Genomic DNA, 10,091 nt, shown 5'->3' with positions numbered 1-10,091 from the left:
AGCACACGGGCCTACATAATTTTCGCCCCCATCGAAAATGCAGCAGCCACAGTCGGCATTGATCCCGCGATCTGCGGTAGGTGAGGATGTCTGCGTTGTTCAGTATAGGACGATTAATTACACAGTCAGCACCAAACAAAAGGATTTTAGACGTACAACAGTTAGGTAAATCATTCATGTATATTAGAAAAGAAGCAACAGTCCCAAGGCAGTGCCTTGTGGCATGCCGGAGTCAACAGGGGATAAAGAAGACCGTTGGTTAGCTTATACATATTGCTAACGGTCGGATAAAAAAATAACTGAGTCAATTGTAGACAGGCGGATGGAGATCTAATTGGGGATGTTTTACAAAGTTTCAGGAAAAGTCCTTTATGAGGAACCTTGTCAAATGCAGTTTGAAAATCTAGAAAGAGGGAATCAACGGGTATATTTCGATAAACGTAACACGGTATTTCATGGACGAAAAGGGCGAGTTGAGTCTCGAAGGCCCGCCCTCTTCAAAAGCATGCTGATTATGATTGAAGAAATTACAGGATGCTAGAAACTTTACCACATGAGGGTAAATGATGTGATCCACAAGTTTGGTACAGACACCGGTGAGGGAAGTTTGATGATATTTACTACATGAAGACGATGAGCCTTTTTTTTTTGGTACTGCGATTACCTTGCCAACTTTCCAGTCTTGAGGCACCCCTCAATATGACAGCGATTGCTTAAAGATACAACATATAAGAGCGTACGGGTTACGTGTTCAGTATTGTTTAGCAGTTTCGAGTAAAAGTCAGTGGAAGACTCTAACATAAGCGTGTTATTTCGCTCATCACTACCATTTGCTTTAACCATCATATCGGACACTGGTGAGTGAGGTAAGCGCATTAAGGAAGCTGTGTACAGGGCTCAGTAGTCAATATAGCTTAGGAAAAACACTGTTTAGTACATGGGCTACGTTATTGTCGAGTATACGCTCGTTATGTATGAATGTCATTTAACGAAATCAGTTTTGTTCAACTCAGGTGATAATGCGTAGCATAAGCGTAGTAACGCACCCGGTCTTAAAACATGTGAATTACTTATAAGTGTGGCAGCTTCGGCTAGTTGGTATGGCATGACGATAGTGTCCTTCGTGTCCTTCTAGTCTCTGTGGTGTCGTTTTGTTCTCGCGCTATAACTATCGTTGCGTGAATTACGCAACGATTGGGTGTTTTTTTGTATGCGCACCCTTTACAAAGCGCTCCCCTATATTTATTCAACCTCATCTGCAGAAGCATCATCTGCAGAAGGACAGAAACCGCACTTGCCGCCTTAAATTTTTCTATAAATCAATAAATAATTGTTTAAATATTGACGCTGCAGGCATCGATCGGTATTCTTCCGGTTATGCAACTCGCAAGTCACATAGTAAAACGATAACTGCTTTACGTTCACTGATTAACTGCTACAAGTATTCATTCTTCCCTAGAACTATTATTGTCTGGAATAGCCTGACAAATGATGTCGTTTTACACAAGAAACTGTCCTTGTTTAAAAACAGCATTACCTAAAGCACCACTACACATTGCAATGTAATATTTGTTTTATTGTAATTGTGTTAGTCTGTAACCCGTATTCTACGTGTTACGTTGTTATGTGTTATATTACTCGAAACATTTGTTGAAATAAACGTTTTGGAACCTTCGTCTTCTATCCTCACATCGTGATATATATTGTGTTTTCTTTATTTCTTTGTATCTACCGATTCTCGAACATTTTTTCCCACCCTGCCATGATCTTTCAACTGAAGGATCGTAGTATTTATAAATAAATAAGTGAATGAAAATCAACAAAAAGGTCAGCTGCGTAGGTTCGGGTGTTGCGTTACAGATGCGTAGTAGGCCCATCGTTGGTTCGAAAAGGAAATATTTGTGGTGTAGTGAGCACTTAAAAGCTGTATCTACAGCAGTCATTCAAGGACACTAGGAGACAGCTAATGCTACACGCACAAGTGACACTTTAAGTACACGTCACAGTTGAGCCATGCACAGCCAACCGAAGCCAGGCTTAGGAATGAGGAACAGCACTTCGACCACCGCACCTAATTCATGTGGTGGTCGATGGAAGAATTTCGGTGAGCCCTTTGTGATGAGTTGAAAGCTTTGAATGGCCTACTCGTTACGTATTTCATGTTGTTTGACGCCTCGTTTGAGAATTGCATTTTGTGATGACTGGTTATTATTTAACTATTTTATCATGCTATAAGACACAGCTCAACGCGTTTCTTTACCCAACAAAAATGGAATGCCATTTCATCATCACGCAGATAACTTTTTTTTTAATCCAGCGGGGAATTACGCAGCACCGGCATACTGACCATGGGACTCCTCCACTTGAGGCTGATACTCTAACCATAAAGTTTTCTAAAATTAACTAGAGGAAACTCTGGCGCTGCGATCGTTCAGCGACCATGGGAATGATGGGTAGTACACACATACGTCTAGTCTTCGTACTTGCGGATGGCGAATCGTACTTGCGGCTTCGTTTATTGCTGATTACGGTTTTGTTTTGGAGGAAAGAACGAATTTGAACTTTATGACTCGATTAGAATGATAAGCCTAAAAGAAGGAGAATGTGGAGCGCAAACGCTGAATATTTTCTAATTTTTTTGTGAAAAAACAGTTCTAAGCCACACGAACACACAAGGAGCCAGAAGCAGGCCAGAAGTACGAAAATTAGACAAATGTGTGTGCTACCCATCATTCCCATGCTCGCTGAAGCGCCATGCATTGTAGCTCCCCTAAACACTACCGCCAGAGTTTTCTCTAGAGTATATTAGGAAACTCTATGACTCTAACCACTACGCCATCATCGCTACTTACGGTACCCTGCACACATGTGGCAACGTAAGCCTCACAGGGACGCTGTGGGTACAGGATGTATTCTTCATAAAAGGAAAACCTTACTGCTGATATTTGCCGTTCATAAAAAAGGTCATTCGACATCCACAGCTGCTATCACGCACTCTATATTCGTTCTATATCATTCGCTCGTCTACGAATTCTTCCGAGCCACAAAACAAAATTGAAAAAGATTTAACCCATGCGTTGTGGAATCTATGAGAGTGTAAACGTTAGGGCTTCTTGGCCGTGTTCTTGTCAGTTTTTTTCTCGCCCTGTTTTTCGCCGAGCGTTGAGCTTTCAGCCTTGTTGTCGTTGTCTTTAGACTTCACCGAAGGCCGAGAAGCAACACTCTTGGTCGACTTGGAACTCGACGCCTGCAACGACGACGTAGATGCTGCAGAGCCTGGCCTTTGTTGTTGTTCTCGAACCACCCGCTGCCTTTCGCGCCGATCGGACGAAAGGCTTGCCTGATGGAGTGGCTCGGAACTAGCATAGCCCGGGTAAAGCGCGAAAAAATCCGAGTATCCCGGTGCGTACGTGCTGGTGTACCCGTAGAACGGCCCCGACATAACCGGCATAAGGGCCCCTTGGTAGGGCGCCATCTGTGGCCAGTAGAAGTCTAGTGGGTGGTACGCCGCGAGGACGTTGTAAGGGTCGTAGGGCGTGACTTCGTACTGACTCGGGAAGGTTGGGTGTGCCCCGTACGAGGCTGAGAAAGGGGTCGGGGCGACCGGATAGTAGCTTTCCGAGGGCCATGCAAAGGGGTCCTCGGCGTCTGCCATGTATCTGTCAAGATAAGCTTCGTAGTCGTTTCCTTGCGGTGAATTTGATATTGGCGGTGAACCAATAGTGCTTTCGGGAGACCTGACCGAAAGCCAACGGACCTGATGCCTGCTAGTGTTACCGCTACGGCGGCCTGTGGTTGTGGATGGCTGGTTCAGGGGGATCTCCGGCGCTTCAATATTTCCGCGTCTAGCGTTGCTCGTTTGTGATGCACTGCCACGACCTTGGTCGGTGTTCTGTTCAGCCGCCGTGCGAGCTTGCTTGTGCTTTTGCAGCAGACTTTGCTCTGGTTCAGACATAGTAGCCGCTGGTCCCAGCGAAGCCAGAGGCTTAGCATTTTTGACCGGTGGTCTAGGCACCTTTTTGGCTTTGGCCTCCTTGCCATACAGGATGAACTCATCACTGCTGTCGCTTCCAGATGGCTCCTCTATGGGTATAACAAGGCTGCCTCTCCTGGAGCGCATCGGTGATGGGGGCTGCGAAAGTTTCAAGACGAACGGAGTTTGTCCTTTTTGCGCTGGCACACTCTTAACACTTTCAATATACAGTACACTAATTTGTAATGGCGTGCGTGGTCAGATGTGAAATTTTCACACGCAACCATACTTGCTGGGCGTTACCTACGAAATTAAACGAGCCTTGATCAAGTTACACTGAATAATAATAATAATAATAATAATAATAATAATAATAATAATAGTAATAATAATAATAATAATAATAATAATAATAATAATAATATAAAAATACTATTATTACTATTGCTCTTATATTTTTAATTTTAGTAGTACTAGTAGTATGTAGTAGTAGTAGTAGCAGCAGTTTCTGGCGTTTAACGTCTCAAAGCCAGGATATAATACACAAAACGACGATGATACACAGAACATAGTACGGCTCCCAAAGTTTTAGATTACGCTACATGGCGCGTTCATGCCATGAGTGCAAGCTCACGTGGCGCCTCGGGGTATTTGGTACAGCAAGTGCAGAATAAACGATTGTGCCCAATGGCCATATTAACCGATCACTGCACACACCTAAAGCACGTCAAGCACATACTCGTCGAAGTTGTTTTCCAATCTACAAAACAGTTGCCCATCTAAGCATCCACAAAATATTAAGAGGGAAAATAGCTTGGGTTCTACAGCGATGATGAGAGAGTACACAAAGAGCATGAAGAAAAGCACCTGCGCACGTCCTTTATTATGCCAACATTTAGCTCTTCTTTAGCCTTTCAAAATAGAGTTTCAACTCCCACAATGATTTTAAATTGTATCATGCCTCACAACGGTGCTGCTGCGACAGAAGCGTTTCCCAAGTAACGCGTAGCCACAGTAATCAATAAACTGCGTCCGATGTTTTGCCACCGACATATTTCAGACTACAATAGCGTCCATCTTTATGTCTATTATGTTCATAACCTAGTAGTACTTATTGACATAACTTGCTTATATATACAGCACTCGTGAAGTGCACACTGTACACGCGATCAATCTTCATCATAAAAGAATTAGAAACGGGACCTCACTTTACCTCGTGTTAACCTAATCCGCTCGTAGCCAATCCGGCCGTTAAGAGTAATGCTGCTTCGGATCAAAGTGCTCGGATCATACTATGCCCCTACGACGCCAACTGTGCAAGCTGTAAACGAAAGTACGCGCATAACCTAGCACAAGTTTTCGTGCTTAAATGCGTGAATACTACAAACTTGCACACTTTGCAGAGCATGTTCTAAGTCTCTTTACAAGCACAGCACATTAACACCTAATCACGTTTGATTTTTATGAAATCAAAACCTGGTATAGCAGATCCGCGCCATAATCGGTTCTTGCTCTTCAAAACGTGAAACTCTTCACCAACACACAAAATAGATTGGCAGCATTTTTTACACATATTCTTTTTTCGTTAATTTCTTTAATGCTTCTCGTACATATCCATCTGCGCTCACGCCTGGCACCGAGGACTCAGCGAAAGGGTTTCGTAAAACCTACCTTGGAGCTTTTCTCCTTGGTCGTTTTGCCCTTGACCGGTATCGACGTGGCGGAGCTTGGCCGGAAAATACCCGGCGCGTCGCTAGAGAAACTCATGCCATGCTCTTTGTACGTGGCCACTGTTTCCTTGTTCGTCACCAGGAGACGCACCTCCTTAGTTGACAACTTAATGCGGTCTACCACGTCCCGTTGGCTGTAGCCGATCACGCTCTCCCCGTTCACCTGGATGAGCCCCGGTGGAGAGATCTAATTTGCACAAACTTGTGATACCAGCGGTGGCAGTGGTAAAGGGGCGCAACCACTAAAGTACTGTAGCGAACGACGCCAACAAGATGTGACTATGTGCTGCTCAAGTTGCCGCGCTGCTCGAGAGGCTTGAGGGTCAGCCTCCGATGTGGGAGGCACTCGGCTTGATTCCAATAGCCACAGCATAGGCAGAAGTTTTTTTGCCGTGGGGGGGGGGGGGGGAGGGGAAGAAGAGCACTTTTTTGTTATTGTAAATTTTCTTGCTCTGAATGCCATGACTAAAAAAGTTTCAAAGAAAGGGGGGGGGGGGGGCATATGGGCTCGGTGTGCTACTGCATGACCACCAGGCATCCGTTGTTGTTGTTTTCGTTGTTGTTGTTCTTGTTCTTGTTCTTGTTGTTGTTGTTGTTGTTGTTGTTGTTGTTTTCGTTGTTGTTGTTGTTCTTGTTGTTGTTGTTGTTGTTGTTGTTGTTGTTGTTGTTGTTGTTGTTGTTGTTGTTGTTGTTGTTGTTGTTGTTGTTGTTGTTGTTGTTGTTGTTGTTGTTGTTGTTGTTGTTGTTGTTGTTGTTGTTGTTGTTGTTGTTGTTGTTGTTGTTGTTGTTGTTGTTGTTGTTGTTGTTGTTGTTGTTGAAATAATTGCCCCCGGCCTAGGTCTCGTCATCGTGTTTTGGGTACTCATGCCTTCGGCAAGCTAGCCTCTAATTTACGCTCCTCTCTTCCGCTCTCTTTCAACCCCTGCGCCACCTACTTGTGTGTCGCACAGACATGCGTCGTTTCTAATTTGTGAGTGCTGTCTGTCTCACTAACTATATCAAGCACTCCAGCAAAACACCGAAGGCTGACTAGCCCAAGGTAGGTGAATGTCACTCTATGTAGTTTTTTTTTAAAGGACACGTGTGAATTTACTGACACAAATCGCACGCTCGCAGCACTCTCGTGGTGATACAAGTGATAGGCAAGGCGCATACAGTACGGTAATGTCACTCGTTATTTCATGCACTGCTCTGATACACTCGATTAGTCAAATGAAATCAACTGATTAGTCAATGGTTGTAAGTGGGCCAGGACTCTCACTTGCTGCCTTCCCAACACTACTGGTAACTCATAGCCATCTACTTAATAATCTAATTACGCTCTTTAAAAAACTGCTAATTATCTGTGTGAATTGTAGTAAGTAACCTTAAGGCTCCACTAGTATGTACAAACAAAACCTCAATTTCCAATTTCACTCGACAGTGTGTTCATTTTGACATTTTCTATCTAAACTTATCGTCATTCATTCAACTTGCATTAGTGATGTGGGTGGTTGATTACACCCTATCATGCAATAAATTGCGCTCTTCTGTCACATCTGTCATATGCCACGTTTATCAACACTTCCTTGTGTTTTCTTAGTTTCATCTTGATACTTGTTTTTGAATTTACGTAGAACTCCCCTTGGTGGTACATTACGACTGCTCCGCAAGGAACTTCACGTCCCTAGGCGTTTACGCCGTAATATTTGCTCGGCCCATGTTTATTGCGGTTCCGAGTCAAAAGGAATTGAATAGCTGCTCCTTCCAATTACCATTGAATGAAACTTGAAGGGAACCCAGTAGTATACCAGGATACAGGAACGGTGGCGTGTGAGTGCCTGGAAGCCTAAGCCGAGGATTACGGTCACCTCCAAATATTTTGTCAATCTTCAGTGATAAACCTCTAAAATTCATAATTACGTCACATCACAGATCCCTTATTTTCTGCAGTTCAGGATGTGTTTACCTGTACAATGCAGTCTTTGGCGCGGAGTCCTCCAGCCTCGGCGGGTCCTCCCTTTTCCACGGTGGTCACGGTGGCCAGCTTACTCTTCTCGTCGACAAGTATGCCGAAACCGTAGCCGTCAAAGTCTGGTCGGCGTACCAGCTTACACAGGCGCACGGGCACGGCCGCAGTGACCGAGGATGACGAAGCAGTTTTCTTCACTGTCGAAGATGGGCCCCTTTTCGCTGGGTCGGCTTTACCACCGTCGTCTTTCTAAAGTGTAGAGATACGTTTTAAAAAATGGTGTCCTTGCGTATAAACAGCCTTTGCTTGGGAAAGTTGCAAAGTAGAAAGAAAGCTTTGAATATGTTTTTGCTGAGGTTATAAAAAGCGGGCGACGAAGTTTTTCGGTCTAACATTCACGCAATGCCGGGCAATGAAGCAATGTGCAAGACGTAAAGTTTAATATATATCGAGGGTGCTACCGCCAACTATTCGGACGGGGACAGACAGACACTCCACTGATGTGTCTTTGTGTTCACGTCGAAGTAGCTGGTTGGAGCCCTCTTCCTATGTGCCCACAGTGAGCTTAACCAAGCACAATTCTCAGTGAAGTTTGCTTCACGGCGCGTATTGACGAGTTATACTAATTGATACAATAGAAAAGAGTGCCTCTTCCTGGAATTGTGAAGAAATAAATGTACCTCAAATTGTATACAGGGAGCATGGTGCTAACCAAACAGAAGGGTATTGCTTTAGGAACCGTAGAGCGTCGGCCTTATCTTAGCCTCGTCAGGCTTGCGTAGTTTATGGATCTGCACTGCTCAACCTACTTAGAAACTAGAAGCCTCTTCTATTGACGTGACAGAAGCCTCTTCCATTGACGTGATAGTACTGCTAATGTGTAGACGGCAAGCTTTGCTCTCGAAAATTCAAACGAAAATTCATGACCTAATTTACCTTGTTGAAGCGCGATGATGAGGCGGACATTGCTTGCGTGCTCCTGACTTGCTTTTTGTCCGATAGCGCTGACCCACTACAAGGTAGTGGTGAATAATGCCGGTGGCTAGAAAGGAATGCAACACTTGAATGTTAGTGTAAGCATAGGTCATGCGCAGGTTGATAAAAAACAGCAGTGCTTTTGAAAGAAAGAAATGTAGTAATTTTATGTAGATATGTGATTTAGCAGTATTCTAGTTAATTTACGTACATGCTCTTTAATTTTGTACGCGTACAATTACAATGAAATTCATTGAGGACCTACCGAAATAAAAAGTTCTGATTTCCATAAACTCCTAACCTTTTTCTCTCGTTGTGTCTGTGTTGTGCACACTTGTCGATCGTCTCTTTGTTCCGGTGCCCCTGTAGTAGACGAGGCTAGAGAATTGGTTCTCGTTGAAGTGATCCCTGAGTGTAATATATACAAGAATTACATAGATGAGCTCAAAAATTGGGAGACCGTTAAGCATCACTTTTAAGAGTTGAACACCAAAGCGATATCCGGTCCCTAGTGCGTACTTGAAACGCTTGGTGCATCAAATCTTTTCGAACTTGCTATACACCCAGTACCTAAAAGAGCAGCGGCGCGGCAACGCGGGTCTTTGGCGGGTGACTGGCTTTAAAGCATGAAGTCATCATGGTAATACATATTCTGACCTTCGATGGCGATGCACGCTTGTACCACGCATCATCACACCAACAATAAATGTTGTATTGTGAAGCACGTAAACAGGACACATGCGTTTGTAAAACATGGGTTACTTTCACTGAATAGCTAAGAACAAGAAGTTGTTTTCACATTATCCACTAGCAGACGCTGGCTGTGTGGTAGAATACTCTCTTGCCACGTAAATGACCCGGGATTGATCCCCATTATGACTCAGAAGTTTTTATACATATTTGCATCTTTCTCGACTTTACGGTCATGCACAAGATCATTATTTTTCGATCACAACCAACGACACTGGCACCGACACCAGAATTTCTGCGAAACGATCTGTTTAACGCTGTCGCGTTAGAGAATTCAACCAACGGACGCATTCCCGAGCGGCGTTCAAAGGCTATAGGCCCAGATGTATGAAAACTGATCAACTATGATAGGTACCCTGCCATCTGGACGTCGGCATTATGGCAGTTGTTTCTAAATAGGGATGTGAAATAGGGCTTTCGTATCTTTTAAACCCTTCTTCAGCAGAAGTAGTACACTTAACTGAGCAGTTATTTAATGTCGAGATTAATCCCTGCATAGCGTAGCACAGCTGATAGTAGGTGTCTGACATAGAAACTGGGCGAGCTCTACTATTCACCTCTACCCTACTAAGAAGTAGGTGCGAATAACAACCCTGAAGGGTTGGTCCCCAGCAGCTTCTCATTGGAACGTGCTAAAAATTGGACACACCGGGCTATTCACATCCAGCCCACTAAAGCTTCGTAAAGCTCTACAGAACTAGCCCAGCGGGTA

The sequence above is a fragment of the Rhipicephalus microplus genome, chromosome 3 (genome assembly GCF_043290135.1).
Source record: "Rhipicephalus microplus isolate Deutch F79 chromosome 3, USDA_Rmic, whole genome shotgun sequence".
NCBI lineage: Eukaryota > Metazoa > Arthropoda > Arachnida > Ixodida > Ixodidae > Rhipicephalus > Rhipicephalus microplus.
This window is presented reverse-complemented; position numbering follows the sequence as displayed.